Raw genomic sequence first — 16,857 nt, forward strand, 5'->3', positions numbered from 1 at the left:
TAGAAGAGCAGGGGGTAAACCCACCGTAAACCTACCTCACTGAGGCCCAGCAATAAAGAGCCTGATGTAGAGTGGACGGAACCGAGGAGACACAGTCCCCAGCCTCAGATTACTCAGAAATACTGTGACTATGCTGACTGGACAAGAAATACCCTTGACGCTTGATTAACCACATCCGAGCCCAAGTCCCGGATTTGTCCAAGAAATACCCGCCAGACCCTGAATGGCTGGAGAATACAGCCTCTTCAGGGCCCTGATTGGCCAGAAAACACTCCGACCAGCCTTGATTGGCCAGGAGGTGGCCCTTGGTCGAACGGCTGGGCAGAGACCCACTTCTCCCGTGTCCCCGTGGGAACCAAGGAGGCAGGGCAGCCTAGGTCCAGGAGAGGTGGGAGAAGGTGATTCCGTACATCTGGGCCCGGGACGAGAAGGCCCTTTCTCCGTGATGAATCGATAATGATTACCTTTGCGGCTGTGATCATTCTGGGTGGAGCTGACACACTCGTCTGGCCCCGTGGGCTCACAGCAGCAGTAGGGCGTGTCCTGCAGGTGGGGCTGCTGGCTGCAGCGGTGGGGGGACCGTAGACGTGCCCGTGGTCACACAGCTCCACCGCAGTCACCGTGGAGAACCAGCCTGCGCGCCTCCCCGAGTGGGCCTTCCCCCGGCCCTTGGCGGCCTCGCCCCGGAAGGGGTCGTCCAGTTGGCGCATGCGGTCCGGAGACACGGCCTCCATGTTGGGGACCCCGGGCCTGCCCATCGGATGAATGCGTGCCAGGCTGCCGGGTTTGGGGGACCCCAGATGATGAACAGAGTTTCGGGGGTCCGGCTGACGGACTCCAGGGGCCCCCGCGGCGCATGGAAGGCACTGGAACGGGAACGGGCCGCCGCGCGGCAGGAGGGCTTGCCGCGCACGGCGGCTGGGGAGCCGGGGGTGCGCGCCTCGTTCACACGGACTGCGAACTCGGCCCGCCGGATCTCGGGAGCAGCTTGGTGAGCAGCAGGTGGCTGGAGCTGGTGACAGTCACACCCTGGTGGCACCGGGAGAGCCGCGCCTTGCTGCCGAGAACTGGGACGTCGCCACCAGCACAGCTCCACATCTTGAGGCTGACGGATGCGGCCAGACAGGAGCCGTAATGAAGGACCTCACTAGCGCTGTTGGAGTTGGTGGCCACTCATCCCTCTCTGGCGTCTGCTGAGGGGCAGGGACCAGCGTCCTGCAGGTGACCCAGGGGGCAGGGATGTGGGGGTCACTCCAGCTGAGGGAGCTAGGGCAAGCCGCGTGACGTCTCTGAGCCTCAGTTTGCTCACCTCCCCTTGGAGAACACCTGGTCCCCCCGGGCCCCGAGCCTCATCACAAGGCACACAGAGCCCAGAGCCTGGATCCGCGCTGCTCCGGCCGCACAGGCCCCGCGGCAGCCCCAGCCCGCCGGGTCCTAGCGCCGCTGCTCGCTGTTGGGGCCCAGGCCTGGGAGGCACGCCAAATGCTATTGTTTTAAGCTTTCATATCCTGTAACAAAGTTTGCCAGTTTTCACAGCTCCAGATGACGGAGTCCTCATTACCTTCCTCCCTACTTCAGTTTAGCCAATTCTACATTAGAGCTCCAGTTATATATTTTTCTATGACTCCCTCGGCTCTGCTCTTGGTCAGGGGTCAGTGTCATTTTCAGGCTGTCTTCCTTCCAGACAGTGAAATGGCTGAGAGAAGTTAGCGCCTCACCTGTACTTACCACGCTCTTCAGGATGTAAACCCATTCTGGTTGCTTCTGTTAGAAGGATAAACTGAGGCATAGACATTTTAGCAGTTTATTTGTGCAAAAAATGACTTGATTTGTGCAGCACCAGACTGGGAGTGGTCAGAAGTGCTCGACAGACGGGAGCTGGGGCTCTCAGAAAAGGCAGAAACAAAGGAAGGAAATTATTGATGGGCTGTAGCTTACAGTCTACTGGGCTGCTTGTGATGTGTGGTCCTGAGCATTTTGATTTTGGAACCTTGAGGCATTTACAGGCTTAGATTTTGGTTTGCTTGAGAAGGCTGCCATGGCAGTAGAGCCACCTCCATCCTTGTTTGATTGGTTTGACACTCGCATGGTGTAGAGGAAGCCCCTTATGAGGACACGAGGTCTTCACTTATTAGCACTGAAGACAGAGATTTCGTCTTCCCTGTTGACTGCTTGTGACAGATCCTGCACGCTGGATGCAAAAACTCCATTCTTACTCCTGTGTAATACTCTTTACTTCATTTTTGAGCCTGGGGCATTTAAACCAGTTTCCGGACTCCTTTCCAGATGATCTATTTCTGCCCACCAAGCCATCGATGTGAGACTGACAAGGGGGAAAGAAGCCAGTGCCTACTCTGTTGCTTCAGCTAGTTCTGAAGGTAAGCACTGTTGTGGAGATGCTGTGTGTTGTTTGTTTGCTTTTTCTGCATCAATGTCATTAGAGTTTCCAGCATCCAGTCTTCGTCTCCTGAGTGCTGGGAGTCAGGGCACGGGGCTTGGACTGTAGTCAAGGTGATGTGATCATGGGGCCAACAACTGGCTTCCTGATGCTTTGATTTGGGAGGAAACAGTGTGGGACTTGAGTCAGCAGTTGAACAAGCAGCTTCCTGATTACCCCGCTTTCTGGTAACCGGGAAAGCAGCTGCCTGGTTGGGCCGGTACTTCTAGGGTGTTTTGGCAATCATTTCTAACGGCTGAGCCTTGGTCTGGCTCCTTCAGTTCCCCCCATGATTTTATAAGCACCCTGACCTAAATGCCTGTCTACTTAAACAATCTACAGTAGTTTCCATTGTCTGCATCTGAACCAATGCCCTGCTGTTTTCTAAGTGCTTAGAGCTGTTGTTGACACACTGTACATAGACCAAAATTATTTGTCACCTGGCTGATTTTATCCCCCAGAAGCCTCTACCCCCAAATTTTCTTTCTTTCTTTTTTTTAATCAAATGAAGTAAGATACCAGTTACTTCCTCAAATATTAGGACCAGAGTGAGGGTAGAGCATAGTAAACCATATGGCTGAGACTGAAGGAAGAAAGAATTCCCTAAAACAATCTAGGTATTGTTCGTGGAGAGCAGGAAATACTACCTGCGGAGACAAACAATGAGTAGGTAGCAGAGAAGGCTACTTTTAAATACTTGTGTGCATTCCAGAAGATGATGCTTGTTTACTTCAGCCAGTTCTATTTGGGAGACAAAAACACCACATAGGGAATACTGAGAGCAGTGAAAAGGAATTGCTTGGGACAATGCTATTTACACCCTCTCTTTTCCGTTAACCGCTCGCCCCATTCCTCAGTAGTGTCAGAATCTCAATTTTTATCCTGGGCACATTGCTGCCCAAACTGAAGATTTATTTCCTAACTCTTAGCAGCTAGGTACAAACAGGTGGCTGAGTTATGGCCAATGAGATGTAAGCAGAAATTTTGTATGTGACGTCCACGAGAATTCCTTACAAGGGAAGAGACAAACAGCGTTTTGCCCCTTCTACTTTTACACTGTGCTGGGCTGCAGATGTGGTGCTGGAGTTCTGGCAGCCATTTTGGTCCATGAGATGCCTCTGATGGTGCAACGGAAAAAGAGGGTCATGATCTCATTATAATTAAGGAGCCACCATGACAATTCTGAGCAGCTGATTTTTCAAAATCCTTTTGTAAGAGATAGGAAAACTTTAACTTGTTTAAACCAGTGCTGTTTTGGAGATATTCTGTTCAATGCAGAGGAACCAATCCCATTTAATACAGATACAAACAAGCTGTAAGAGACAGAGATGTGACTTTAAATTCTGCACAAGGATACACATTACAGACTTATGAAAGAAAACAGAAATGGAAGAATTGAGCAAAATTCTTCTAAGGGGCAAAGAATGTAGGGCAATTTTCACAGTGTCAAACATTAGTATCATCTTGTTAATATTTATCTTTATAACTTTCTATACAGCATCAGAATCTTATTCCATTTTATGAATGAAATATATGGTGATCTAGGCTCTGCCAATCAGACCGCTCACCCAGGACGTTAAATCAAAAGCAAGTGAGGCCAGGCTGGAGAGCAGTAGGAGCTTCTCCTTGGATGTGCCAAGCGAAAGTGGTGTCACCCACGTCCAGTGCCAATGATGTGGGAGGATGAGATGTGGGATTGAGAATTAGTGATGCAACAGAGCAGCGACAGAGTTCCTCTCTGCAGTAGCTCTCTGGTTGGATTTTGGCTCTAGTTCTGGCTATGTTGTTGCTACTTGATGCTTTCTCTTCTCCAGTCTCCACAGTAATTCAAATCTGAGTGCTCCCTGACATCTTTTAAAAACTCCTTTTATTTGCTTACATCAGCCAGAGTCAGTTTGTGTCAATTGCTAAAGTGAACTCCATCTGATACACATCTTCTAATAATCATGCAGTATGTAATCCTACAAAGACACGCTTTGATTTAAATAAGGAATTTCAACCTGTCTTTTTTTCTGAATTGATTTTAAATAACATCCATATGTTTCTCCAGGGGCGAGAAGTCTTAGGAACTTCTTTGATTAGTCTTTTTGCCTTTCTAAATTCATGTTTCAAAACCAATTCATTTCAACTTGAAAAAGATGAATTTGGATTGAAATAATGAACCCGTATGTTTCAAATGGATTTTGAATTTACCAAGAATAAGACTCCTTAAATCCACACTCGATAAATACCCATCTAAACCTGTTAGAAATGTGACTTTATTTAATGTCATGCAGAGCACTAGGAGGGACATATTACATGTATTCAGTGAGGTCAGTCGTTCCAAAATTTTATCTGTTTTGTCAAGGAAACTTCCGTTAAGTGCCTGGCTCATAGTTGGTCCTTAATAGACATTTATTGATGATTAAATTTGGTGGGAATAACTGGATAACTTTCCTGGGATTCTACTTATGTAAAATTCTTGTACCTAAGAAAGAAGGGGGTAATTCAACAGCAATAGAAAATAATATTTGATCTCTATAATATTATTAATTATAGATTGAATGATGGCTAGTAGATGTTTTAGACCAAGCACAATTCAGCTCCCTGCTTATCTAACCTTTCAGTAATCATTTCCAAGTGCACACCACTCCTCCCTGCCAGTGTCAACGAGCATTTACTGAACAGGCATGTGTGCAAATTACCTTATCAGGTACACTTTCAAAGTTCGTACCACACACGCCGTATTTCAGCCCTTGAAGGACAATGCTTCCTGACTAGGCTACGGGTGAGATATCATTATTTACTGAATTTCACAATTCGGGTATAACAAAGTAAGATTTGAGAATCACTGTCTTGAGAGTTTTGTTGCTGAGCAATGGTTTTCTGTTATATTTTTACATTAATGTTTCCTTTTAAAAGTATTTTTATTTTTAATTGAAGTACAGTTGATGTGCAATATTATATAAGTTACAGGTGTACAACATAGTGATTCACAATTTTAAAGGCTATACTCCACTTACAGTATTATACATGTTGCACAGTATGTCCTTGTAGCTGATTTTATACAAAATAGTTTGCACCTCTTAATCCCTTACCCCTGTTTCCTTCTATATTCTTTTTAACAAAACTTCTTTCATCCTTTCCCCTCCCCAGTTGTTACTAAAGGGAATATCTGTACTTTTTTGCTGTGTTTATTTGTCGTGTTCCCTCCCAGGTTAGGTGCTTCTCAAGGTCAGGGCTGAGGGCATTTTTCTTTCTATAGCACTGTCACCCTGTCTGGAATATTATTTAACATAATTGCCGCTTAATAAATATCTATTGTGTAAATATAGCAAATGGAGATGGACTTGAAGATTTTTTACTGTGTGAGACAGTGCCCTTCCGTGAAAAGAGCTCAGACTTTGGAATCAGAAAAAACATAGTTTCAAATTATTCCTCTATTACTTATGAAATAAATTATACTAATTTCTGTATTACTTATGTGATGAGTAGTATTCTGTGTCCTGGCCCTCAGTTGGAAAAAAAAGAAATGATGGGGTGTTGACAAGATTAAGGGAAATTACTGTGTAACTTAGCTCGGTGCCAAGTGTCCTATTGGCACACAGTGAAGTTTGCTCCCTTACTTACTGGCATGAATTCCAGGGGGTGTTAAGGATGCTATTTCACTTGAGTAGAGGAAGCACTGGATAGACAGTTGAGAAAACTGGGTTCTGATACTCATTTTGACCTTGAATGAGTTTGGATAAAGCCCCTAAACATTCTGGGTTTCGATTTCTTCCATCTCAAATGAGAATAACATGTATCAAAGGAAAGAAGGTAATGAAATTAATAAAGTGGAAAGCCTTGGAAAATTTTCAATAACTACACACATAAGAGATGTTACTATTTCTATTTCTGTTTTCATTGTTGTCAGCACAATAAATTATCATTTGTTAAAATTAATGTATATATGTATTTGTTATTAGGTATAAATATTTCTTTTGAGGCTAAGAAGATGTTATTAGAATGCCCCTGAGGGCTCAGAAAAAAAAAATGTCGATTTAAAACATAATGATTACACTGAAAAATAATCTTAAGGAAGGAAGTACAACTGTTAAAGAAGAGATTTTAAAGATGATTTTAGCTTGAAGATTTTGGACAGATTGAAGAGAAGGCTAAGACAGGTGGTGCGAGCTGGGTTTGGGATACCAGATGTGAAATGACAAGGACAGGAACAGAGATTTAACTGTGGAAAAATAATAAGTCCTAGAAATGTATAACTGATTTTCCAAAAGAAAACCGTTCACCTCATCTCTGAGTGCAGAATTGTGCAATATGGTCTTCTATATACAGCTAACCCTGGACTAATAAAGCCGGGAGCAACTTGCTGATTATTTTTCTTCATCTGGTAATAAACCTGTTGTGTTTTGCTCCATTGCAGCCGAACTCTCAAAGTTCTCCTTCCAACTCTCCCAATTCTAAATTGCTACTGTTCAAGAAACTCTTTTAGTAAGTGTTTCAAATGAGAAAATTGTGCAAATGTTTGAAGAGGAAATCTTTATTTGTAAGAAGAGTATTAACAAGTCTCCATTAGAATTTATGTTTAGAAATAAAAACTCAGGCAGAGAAACATCCAAGGATAACTAAAAGTTCCAATTTGTGGGGTTTACACCCTATGACATACTTAAAAATCTGCAATCTTCATTGTCATTTTTTAAAGGAAAATGCAGGATACTAGGACTATCAATACACACTCTTTTTAAATCACATAGATAATTTTGAAAAATGGATATTAATTTCTCAGTATCTGTCCTGGGAACTTCTTCTGCCCTTAAAGGTCATCTCTTAAAAGTTGGGACTCATCAAGGATTTTTCTAGAGCCGCTAATTACCTGGTCATATTCTGTCCGAGACATGTTGGCCATTCTCATTCTCATTATTACTAAAGACTTCCAAATTGATGCCCCTAATATGGACCTCAACAATTTAGTCACATCATTCTCTGCTAGCTAGATCTCTCTACCAGGACTTTTTTTAATAGATATTTCAATCTCAGTACATCTAAATGTGAGCACATTTGTTTCCTCTTTAAACTTTTCCTTCCTTCCTTCCTGCTGTATTCTCTATCTTATTTGATGGTATTACTTCCCATCCAGCAGCCATGCAAGGAATCAGAATGTCCCTACAGACCCCACCTTTCTTGCCCACCCTACCATGCATATCATAGAATCTTGCCGGTTGTCCCACCTAAGTAGCCCTGGGATAGGTTCCTTTCTCTTTGTCCTTATAACACGGCTTTGGTTGAACCCTCATCTCACACAATAAATTCCTAACTCATCTCCCCTTCCTCCAGTCTTATCCCACTGTGACTAACTCTTCATCCTGCCAGCCAGAGTGATTTCTTAAAACCCAAATTTGACCATGTCATGAATTGATGTGTAACCCCTCAAAGAAGTCTAACTCTTACAGGCTAAATATCAAACCCTTCAATGTAGCGTATAAGGAACGCCTAGATTTAGCACCTGCCAGCGCCATCTACACCCTTTTCCAGTTGGGTTGTTCCTTGCCTAGAAAGCCATTTCTACCTTCCGAGCCTCCCGTCTATGTGGCGTTCCTGCTAACGTTATGAGAGTCAGTTCAGGGCACCTTCTCTAGGAATCCTTCCTGGACTCTCCCACGTGCCCTCACTGTGTTCCTCAGGACATGCCTTGCTCTGAGCTTCTGTCATTGATTTTCACGCATCTGTCCTTGCCCTCCCTGCCTGGCATTTCGATTATCTCTTTGTGACAGCCCTCCGGGTTGGTTGTGGGTGACTTGGGGACAGGGACCATGTTTGTTCCCCTTCACATCCAACATGCTTAGATCAAGAGCTTGTACAGACTAGTCACAGACTCTTTTTTCAGTGGATGAATGGCTATATAGAAGTGCAATGAAATTATAAAAAGAGGAACAACATCTTGAAAATGTTTCATCTATGTTCTCCTAGTCATTCTTTGTCAATTTTACTAATATTGCCATAGATAATATTGTCACAGTGAACACTGTAGGCTGTCTAAGGGGAAAAGAAAAGAGACGGGGCCATCTATGTTGAGGGGTCATTTCTTTGCATTTCTACATCTAAGATCTAATTAGATCTCTGAAGTTTAAGCCTAAGTCAGTAATTTAAAAGGTAGTGTATGTTTTTCTTACCTTTTCATTTTAAGTTAAGGATCTTATGACTGGTTAAACAATTCAAAATCACTGTGAAAGTCTGTCTAAAAATAATTAGGTCATAATCATTTGGAGACAATTCGGATCTGTGGATCTGAGGATAAATGGCCTATTGCCTTTCTATATATTTTGCTTTGTTACCATTTTTTTTTCCTCCAGAGGGTTAATTTGCTGTCCTTAATCCTATACTTAATGCTTAAAATTAAGTTTAAATCGTCCATCTAAGCATAATATATTTAAATAAAATAAACGCCAATATTAAAATAAGTAGTCAGATGCCACCTTCTGGCTCTTGAAGAAAAGGAGAAAGAAAGTCAATATTTGTATACAAATTGGTGTATTGAAGGTGGCAGTCGGTTCCTTCAGGTTGGTTTTATTCCCCACCCTTAAACACATACGGTGTATCATGCCGTATCTTCAGGCTGTGTCCGCTACACGTAGTAGAGCAATGGTAAGAAAGAAATACAAAATGCAAGACTTTGATCTTCAAAGTTGCCTAATTTCCCTTTGCTCAAAAGCAGTTGTTAGAACTGCAGAGTTACAAAGTCTTCTAAAGAAATGTAAATGGCCGTCTGTGCAACTTTAGTCTCAGGCATAAATCTACAGACCCAGGAAACAATGTCACCATAAATCCAAGTGGCAATGTAGGTCCACAGAGGGAGGAGAGAATGGCATCCCTTTGGTGATTTGGGATTAAGCTAGTGGAGTGTCCTCCCCCGCCCCAAAGAGGAGGAAAGATTCTGGCACACATCCCTTCTGCTTCTTTTCAAACTGTGGGTTCCACAAGTCCATACCTTCAGGAAGGTGATTATAAGTGATTTATATAACGTGACAGAAGAGTTATGTTTGAAATCTGTGTTTTCTGTATTCTCATCAAATTGATAACAGGATTGAGAAATTAAGAGTTTGTCAATCAAGTGGGTTTTATTGGGGATGGGTTTTATTTAATGATGACTGAGGATCAACCCTGTGATAGGTACCAGGGTTTTTGCCCTGTGCCTATCGTTACAGATGTTCTGATGTTTCAGAAAGATAAAACCAAACTCAGGACCTGTAGGATCCTGCTGCGGACAGCTGGAGGGAACCTTCCCAAGAATCTGGTTAATTCTAGGTTATTGTTAAGGGCTGAATTGTGTCCTCCCTCAATTCTCATGGTGAAGTCCTAACCCTGAATGCAGCAGTGTTTGGAGATGAGATCATGAGGGTGGAGCTTTCACGACAGGATTAGTGCCCTTATTATAAGAAAAACCTGAGTGTGTATATGTCCATGTATGACTGAAAAATTGTACTGAACACTGGAATTTGACACAACACTGTAAAATGATTATGAATCAATAAAAATGTAAAAAAAAAAAAGAAAAACCTGAAAGCTCTCCTTTCCTGAGAGCCAGGAAAGAGTCCTCCCCAGAACCCAGCCACCCTGACCTTGGACTGCCACCCTCCAGGACTCAGAGAAAATAAATTTCTGTTGTTCAAGCCACCCAGTCATTGCTACTTTTTCATGATACCCTGAGCTGATTAATACAGTTATCCTGCATGAATAAGATTCTTTGATCTTAAATTTTTTTTTCTTTTGAAAGCCTCTGATTACATTCAGTCTGTTCATTTTATTTTTAATATGTTCTCAGTTGATCATGGCTCACAATGTCCTTCTGAGATTGAGCCCCTCAGGAGACCTCAAGGGGTCTCTAATTATGTAGCAAGCTCCCCCTCAGACTTATTCTCCAGAGATGAGAGTACAGATTTTTAAGGGGCACAAGTCAGACAAAATTAAGTTGATCTAAATGTGCTGGTCTAAGAGGTCCTAGTAAACATATTTATGCTATTTATAGTTCACAAAAATTTGTCTTGTAAGCCATGAAAGTGAACATATATGCCTCTTAAGGAGCCACAATCAAACAAGTATTGTTGGCTAGGAGTTGAAGAGAAAGTTGCAAAAAAATAGGGAAATTCACATGGATACAGGTCAATATCATGGTTTGAGTTTGGGATCTTCATGTTAAGAATTTGAACTTTTTATTCAACACGCACACTTGGACTCTGATCTTCTGTAACACCCAGCTGAACTAAGTAAGTTGATGAACTAAGTCTGAAATCCGTCATCATATTCGGTTCTTTAACACTCGTGAAAATGTCGCTGACGGCACTCCATGAATTTCTGCAAATTCTCTTTTTTAGTACCTTAGTAAGGAAGTGTGAAAAAAAAACTATGATCAAATTAATGCTAAAACATTTCCACAGGCTGGAGGGAAAAAAAAAAATCTGCCTAGAAATCAGGCGTGGAGGAGGAACGAGCAGTCCAGTGTGAACTTTTGGTTGCTGGGGAGGGTTTTTGTTTTTCTAAAAATGTGGGCCTGTGAAGGAGAGGTGAGAACCAGGGCAGAGCCTCAGTCTCCAAGCAAGTCCTCTGCTTCCTGCAGTCTTGGCGCTGGAGGGTGGTTAATTGCTAGAGGTGACACATAACATAGGGAAGAGGGATGAATGTGATGAGACGGACATAATTGATCTGTCTTTCTCATTTCTCTGCTATTTCCCACTCCTTCCTATTTATATATATTGTCAAATTTCATCCACTCCCCCTTCCCTTCTGTGTTTGATAACACCGACGTGTCCTAATCCTTAATAATTCTGATTTGATTTTCAAACTTAGTTTGCTTTTGAGGAAAGGGGAAAGGAAGCAAATTGGTGCTCTAAAACCATGCAAACGGAATAAACAGCAATTCAGCGGAGTGGTGGGATTTAGACTGCGCTCAAGCTAAAGACGGCAAGAGATGAACGGAAAGGAAAGAGAAAGCACCAGGATAGTGGGCCTTCTCTGACTCAATCTCCAGCTGTGTTTTGCATTTCCCATTCAAGATTCTAAAGAGCAAACGTGCAGAGGACATTTTAGGGCTTGTGGAAATGCACCAAAAGTCTATCTTCGCACATTCTCTGCATCCTTTATCCCACCACAGGGAGTTTGACCCAAAGAGCTTCTGATCCACAAGGCAGGTGACCTACAGGGTTTTTGCAAGGACTCACATACAGAGGTGAAAGGTTAATTTCCCCAGCACTTCAGAGAACCTCTGGTGTCTGGCAACAACAACTACAAAAAACAATAGTTTAGCTAATGTTGGATATTCTTACCCTAATTTCAAAATATTTCTGTGCCTGATTTATTTAATATTTCAGAGACATATGCCACATATTTTTCAAGGAAAGCCCAAATATGAAATATCTAGTTTTATAATACAGAGAGGTTAAATTTTTAAAAGATATTTTTTACACTTGCAGAAATATTGCAAAGAATTCCTATATATGCTGTAGTAAGTTTGCCCAAATGTAAACATTTTACCATCTTTTGCTTTATCTACACACACACACACACAGACACACCTACCTCTTTTTTCCCCTGAAATATTTGAGTACTTTTCAGACATGATACTTCTTTACTTACTAGGGTGTAACTTTTGCTCAGATTTATTCAGACAGCAAAGTTATTTCATGTAAATGATGGATTGAGGAATAAAGTTTATAAATGATTATTTTATAAAAAGGCTTTCAGGAACATGTCTCTTGAAGTTCAAGAGTTTTTTTATGTTTCTGTTTTATTTTAAATAAGCAGACAACGCTAACAATGTTTGCATAGTCACTGGAGAACTTTAGAAGGTGCAAAACATGACATAGTACCATTTCTTGAATGCCTATTACGAGCTAGGAACTGTACAGTGTATGTATATGCATGTGTGTGTGTATCAATGTGTCTAACAACAATGTTCTAAGGAAGGTATTATTATTACCTTCATTCTGCATTGAAAGAAACTGCATTTCAAAGAAACTAAGTGACTTGCAGATAGTTACACAGTTAGTAATGCTCGAGCTAGGCAGACTTTATTCTGACCTCATCTTCCAAAAAAATATAGCCAGCCAGTTGCAGAATTCAACAAGTCTCTTCTTGAAGATGGCTTAAGATGAATTTCTTTAATTCCTTTAGTAATTCATTCCTGGGTTACATCAGTCATTGTCAAGCAATTTATCTGAAGCAAACTCAGATCTGTTTTTCTTTCATGTAAAAAACTTTACTTCTTTGAAAACCTCTAGAAGCATCAAAAATATTCTTTTTTTAATGATAAACAAAAAGCAAAGAAAAACTTCATTTACTTGAAGTCACTGATAAAGTAACACATACAACTTCATTTTTATAGTAATTCAACAGCCTTCATTATTTTAAACTACCATTTTGGTCCCTTTCTCTGAAACTTGTTTTTGTCTGTTCAGTTTCTACAAGCTTTTTCAGCATGGGCACTGATGATACTTGCCTAAAATAGATTTAACTAAAGTAAATAATAAAAGAAAGGCTTTGTATAACGTTTTTCATACATATTAGAATCACTGGGGTTTTTCTACAACCATCATGACTCGGTGCTCATAACATATAACTAACTTGAACAAAGTTACAGAAGTACAAATTGGTGGAGACTTTTTGAATATAGCTTTCTCAGACTAAAATTACTTGATCTTGATCATTGCTCTATGCACTAGTAATGCAGAAATCATAATAAAAATAGTGGCAGATTCTATCTGTTCAGTGTGGACTATATGATTTTTTTAAAAAAAACTTTTTGCTGATTTTTAGATTTTTTTTCTCATTTTTTTTTTATTGAAGTATATAGTCAGTTACAATGTGTCCACTTCTGGTGTACAGCACGAGGTCCCAGTTATTTATGCATATATATATATATATTCATTTTCCTGTTCTTTTTCATTAAGTGTTATTACAAGATATTATTTTTTTATTTTAAAGACTCTTCACAGGGATCCTTACAAAATGCAATCTTCTACAGCTGGGATGTCATAAAACAGGAGGAGTGGGAGAGATATGAAGTTTCAACTTGAGAACTTTTTCTCGAATTAAAAAAAATTGACTCTAACCCAAATGTTGATCTATAAATCCTACCACTGAGCATTTCAAAGGCACTAATACATACAGGAAAACTAGCACCTTTCCATAGACTTTAAACACATGACTAAGTAGTATTAATGCTGGCTTTTTCTCTGACTTCAAGAGATCATTACATTTTATTAAATTCTAGCAATAACCCTATTGCAAGGTGGTTCATCTTCACTTTATAGATAAATAAATGGAGGCATGGAGAAGTTACGTAAGGGGCTCAAGGTCACCCAGTGGGGGTTTGGTGGAATATTCTGGACGAATGGTCCTGGCCCATCATATTTTTGGAGGCAATTGAAAAAATGGCTTTCCCCTTTTACGTAACTGTCTATTCATTATTTTTAAATCTCAACTTTGAAATTTTATTTATTTATTTCTGGAAAGTTAACTGTCTTTGATATTTAAAATTTTTTATTTAGTGTAACAATTTTACATTTTATTAGAACAATTAGGAAATTTTTATTATTTCCCTGAGTTGGTTGTCTATTTTTTCTTTATTCCTTTTGATTATAAACTTGGATGTTTTACTTTAAAAAAAAGTTGATCATTTCTAAGAATCAGCTCTTGAATTTATTTATCACTCTCCATTTTAATTTTTCTAATTAATTATTATTTTTGGCTTTTATCTTTATTTTTCTAGCGTCTTGAGTTGAACTTCACCAATTAGATTCTGACTGCCAAATCCAATGTGTATTCTCTGGTTCCCATGCTACTCGATCTCTCTGTAGTATTTAATGTTGTTGGACAGAACTTTCTTCTTAAAATGAACTTCTCCCGTGGATTTTTTGACTCCATACTTAGTTTATTTCTCTTCTCGGTCTACTCTGCGTTTTCATCATTAGCTCCTCTTCTTCCTGTCTTTGAAATGGAAAATCCCCTCTGAAGTTCACTGTTGGCTTGCAAGGCTTCTCTCCTTCTCTTGAAACCTCAACCAACAACTTCCTAGATTTCAGCTCTCATTGAGGAATATGATTTTTTAACAGCTCTGTCGAAGTATAATTTACACACCACAAGATTCACTTGCTGTGAGAGTACAACTCAGTGATTTTTAGATCATTTATAGAATTGCACAACCATTGTCACAATCCAGTTTTAGAATTATTTCCATCGCCACCCAAAATTCTCTCATGACCATTTGTAGGTAATTACTGCTCCCACCCACAGTTCAAGTCATCAACTGACCTGCTTTCTGTTTTTCTAAATTCACCTTTTGGGGACATTTCATATAGATAGAAGTAGGCAATACATGGTCTTTTGTGTCTGGCTTCATTTACTTAGCACAATGTTATTGAGGTTCATCTGTGTATAGATATTTTATTCATTCTTCTCATTGAATAGTATTTCATCATACAGGTATATCCTGTTTTGTTTATCCATTCATCAGTTGATGGACATTTTGATTTGTACCATTGGGTTATTATGAATAATGTTGCTATGAACTTCCATGTCTTTGAGTGGACATACGTTTTCATTTTTATTTGGTAGCTTTCTAAGTGTAGAATTTCCAGATTACGTGGTAAGCTTTTGTTTTACTTTTGAAGAAACTGTCAAACTGTTTTCCAGAGTGGCTGCACCATTTTACATTCCTACCAGGAAGGCAGGCGAGATCCAGTTTATCCATGTTCCTGCCAATACACGGTTTTGTCTTTTTGATTGTAGCTGTTTTAGTGGATGTGAAGTATCTTATCTTGCTTTCATGGATATAATTTTTTTTGCTCCCCTGTCACATGAGTTACAGTGAGCAAATTTCTGGGTCACATAACTGGAGGGTCCTGGGGTGTAGCTGGAACCAGCTCTGTCTGGACAGAGCTCTGTAGCGGGTCTCTTCAAAGCTCTGTTTTCCTCCAGCGTATGTCCTCTTCACAAGTGAGCCAAAGGGCCACCATCTTTGCAAAAATATAAAGAAGATTTTACTCGACTTAGTTTGGCTCCCTGTTTTTCGGACTACTGGGTTAGACTGGGCCACTTTAATTGGTCAGAACTGAGTCACCTCGGCTCTGGAGAGGAAAAAGGACTAGGCTTGCTCAGGCCACGTAATGTGAGCTTTCCACAGCAGAAAACGTCTAGAACCAGACACAGTCGGACAGGGGGTCCGGAGAGACAGAATCAGCACACGCCCATAACTGTCATTTTTGTCGCTGTCGGAAGTTGAAGTATAAAATGAGTACCATTTTAGAGGGGGACTTTATAACAGTGCATGCTCCACTTTCTGGCTTTACTTTTAGAAATGTGGAGTTTTGGAGAAAGCAACTGAGCTTAAACTCTCAGATTTGCTCTTGTATTTGCCACATTCACGCTTGTATTTGCCAGTCCGAGTACACATCCAGGAAGATGCCAAGCCCTGACCCTGACACATATTCCCAGAGAATCTACATTAAGACATGCTTTTGAAATATAGGGTTCTCTGAAAGGAAACAAGTATATTTTAATGGGCCATCTTTAAATATTTTCCGAATGGTAGAAAAACAAAACTTTGCAAAATGTAATGATTTTCTATAAATTTGAGAAGACTGGGAAGGATAATGTATACCCTGACCAGTCTCCTGGTAATATAAACGCAATAATACATAGAAGCATGGATTCGTTGGGCTAATGCTCTGTAAAAGAACTTTTATGATACCAGCCTACAGTGATGTGAGTAATTTAAAAATTGTCTATTTTCTGTTGATTCCTTTATCCTATTCTGTCTTATTCAGAGTCTCCTGATTTTCACTTCCCTAAAGCTAAACAACTGGTGAAAGAAATATAATTAGAATTTATTACTGTTTGTCTGGTATAAAAAAAAATCTATTCACTAGGTTTTGAGGATAATCTAAATGATAGTGGAATATGGTGAAAATCATTAGGAGTTAAAGATGGTGTTTTAAAATTTTTACTTTTTCCCTGGAGCCATAAGCTTTCTTTATTGTATTTCCAATGTATGAAACTAGATATTTTATTTTCAGAATAAAATTTCACAACACTATGTTTGCGAGTATATCATCATCATCATTATCAACCAGATTCATCTTGTATACTGATTATTAAAAAAATGCTTAAGACGTTATACTAACATTCATACCTTTTAAGAAACTGCATTAATTTGTGAAGAAAGCAGAAATTTGGAGTTAGATCTGAGACGGAGCCTTAGACATTGCATTTGTTAGCTGCCTCACAAGATTTTTATAAATATTGAATGGGATAACTGCTATGAAAGCTCAGTGACAGGAGTTTTTGTAAATGTTCAAAATAATTTCCTTTCCTTTACCAATTCTTATTTTCCTTTTTCTTTTTTTTTTCCTTCTCCCTCGTTATCTTCCCTTCTCCCTTCTTTTTCATTT

At 40.2% G+C, this 16,857-nt stretch overlaps 1 pseudogene; it reads right to left on the minus strand.

Moving 5' to 3' along the window:
• Positions 1-373: 373 nt before the first annotated feature.
• On the minus strand, positions 374-1,173 carry LOC102537960 (alpha-N-acetylgalactosaminide alpha-2,6-sialyltransferase 6 pseudogene; annotated as a pseudogene).
• Positions 1,174-16,857: the final 15,684 nt, after the last annotated feature.

This window comes from Vicugna pacos, chromosome 20, assembly GCF_048564905.1.
Source record: "Vicugna pacos chromosome 20, VicPac4, whole genome shotgun sequence".
NCBI lineage: Eukaryota > Metazoa > Chordata > Mammalia > Artiodactyla > Camelidae > Vicugna > Vicugna pacos.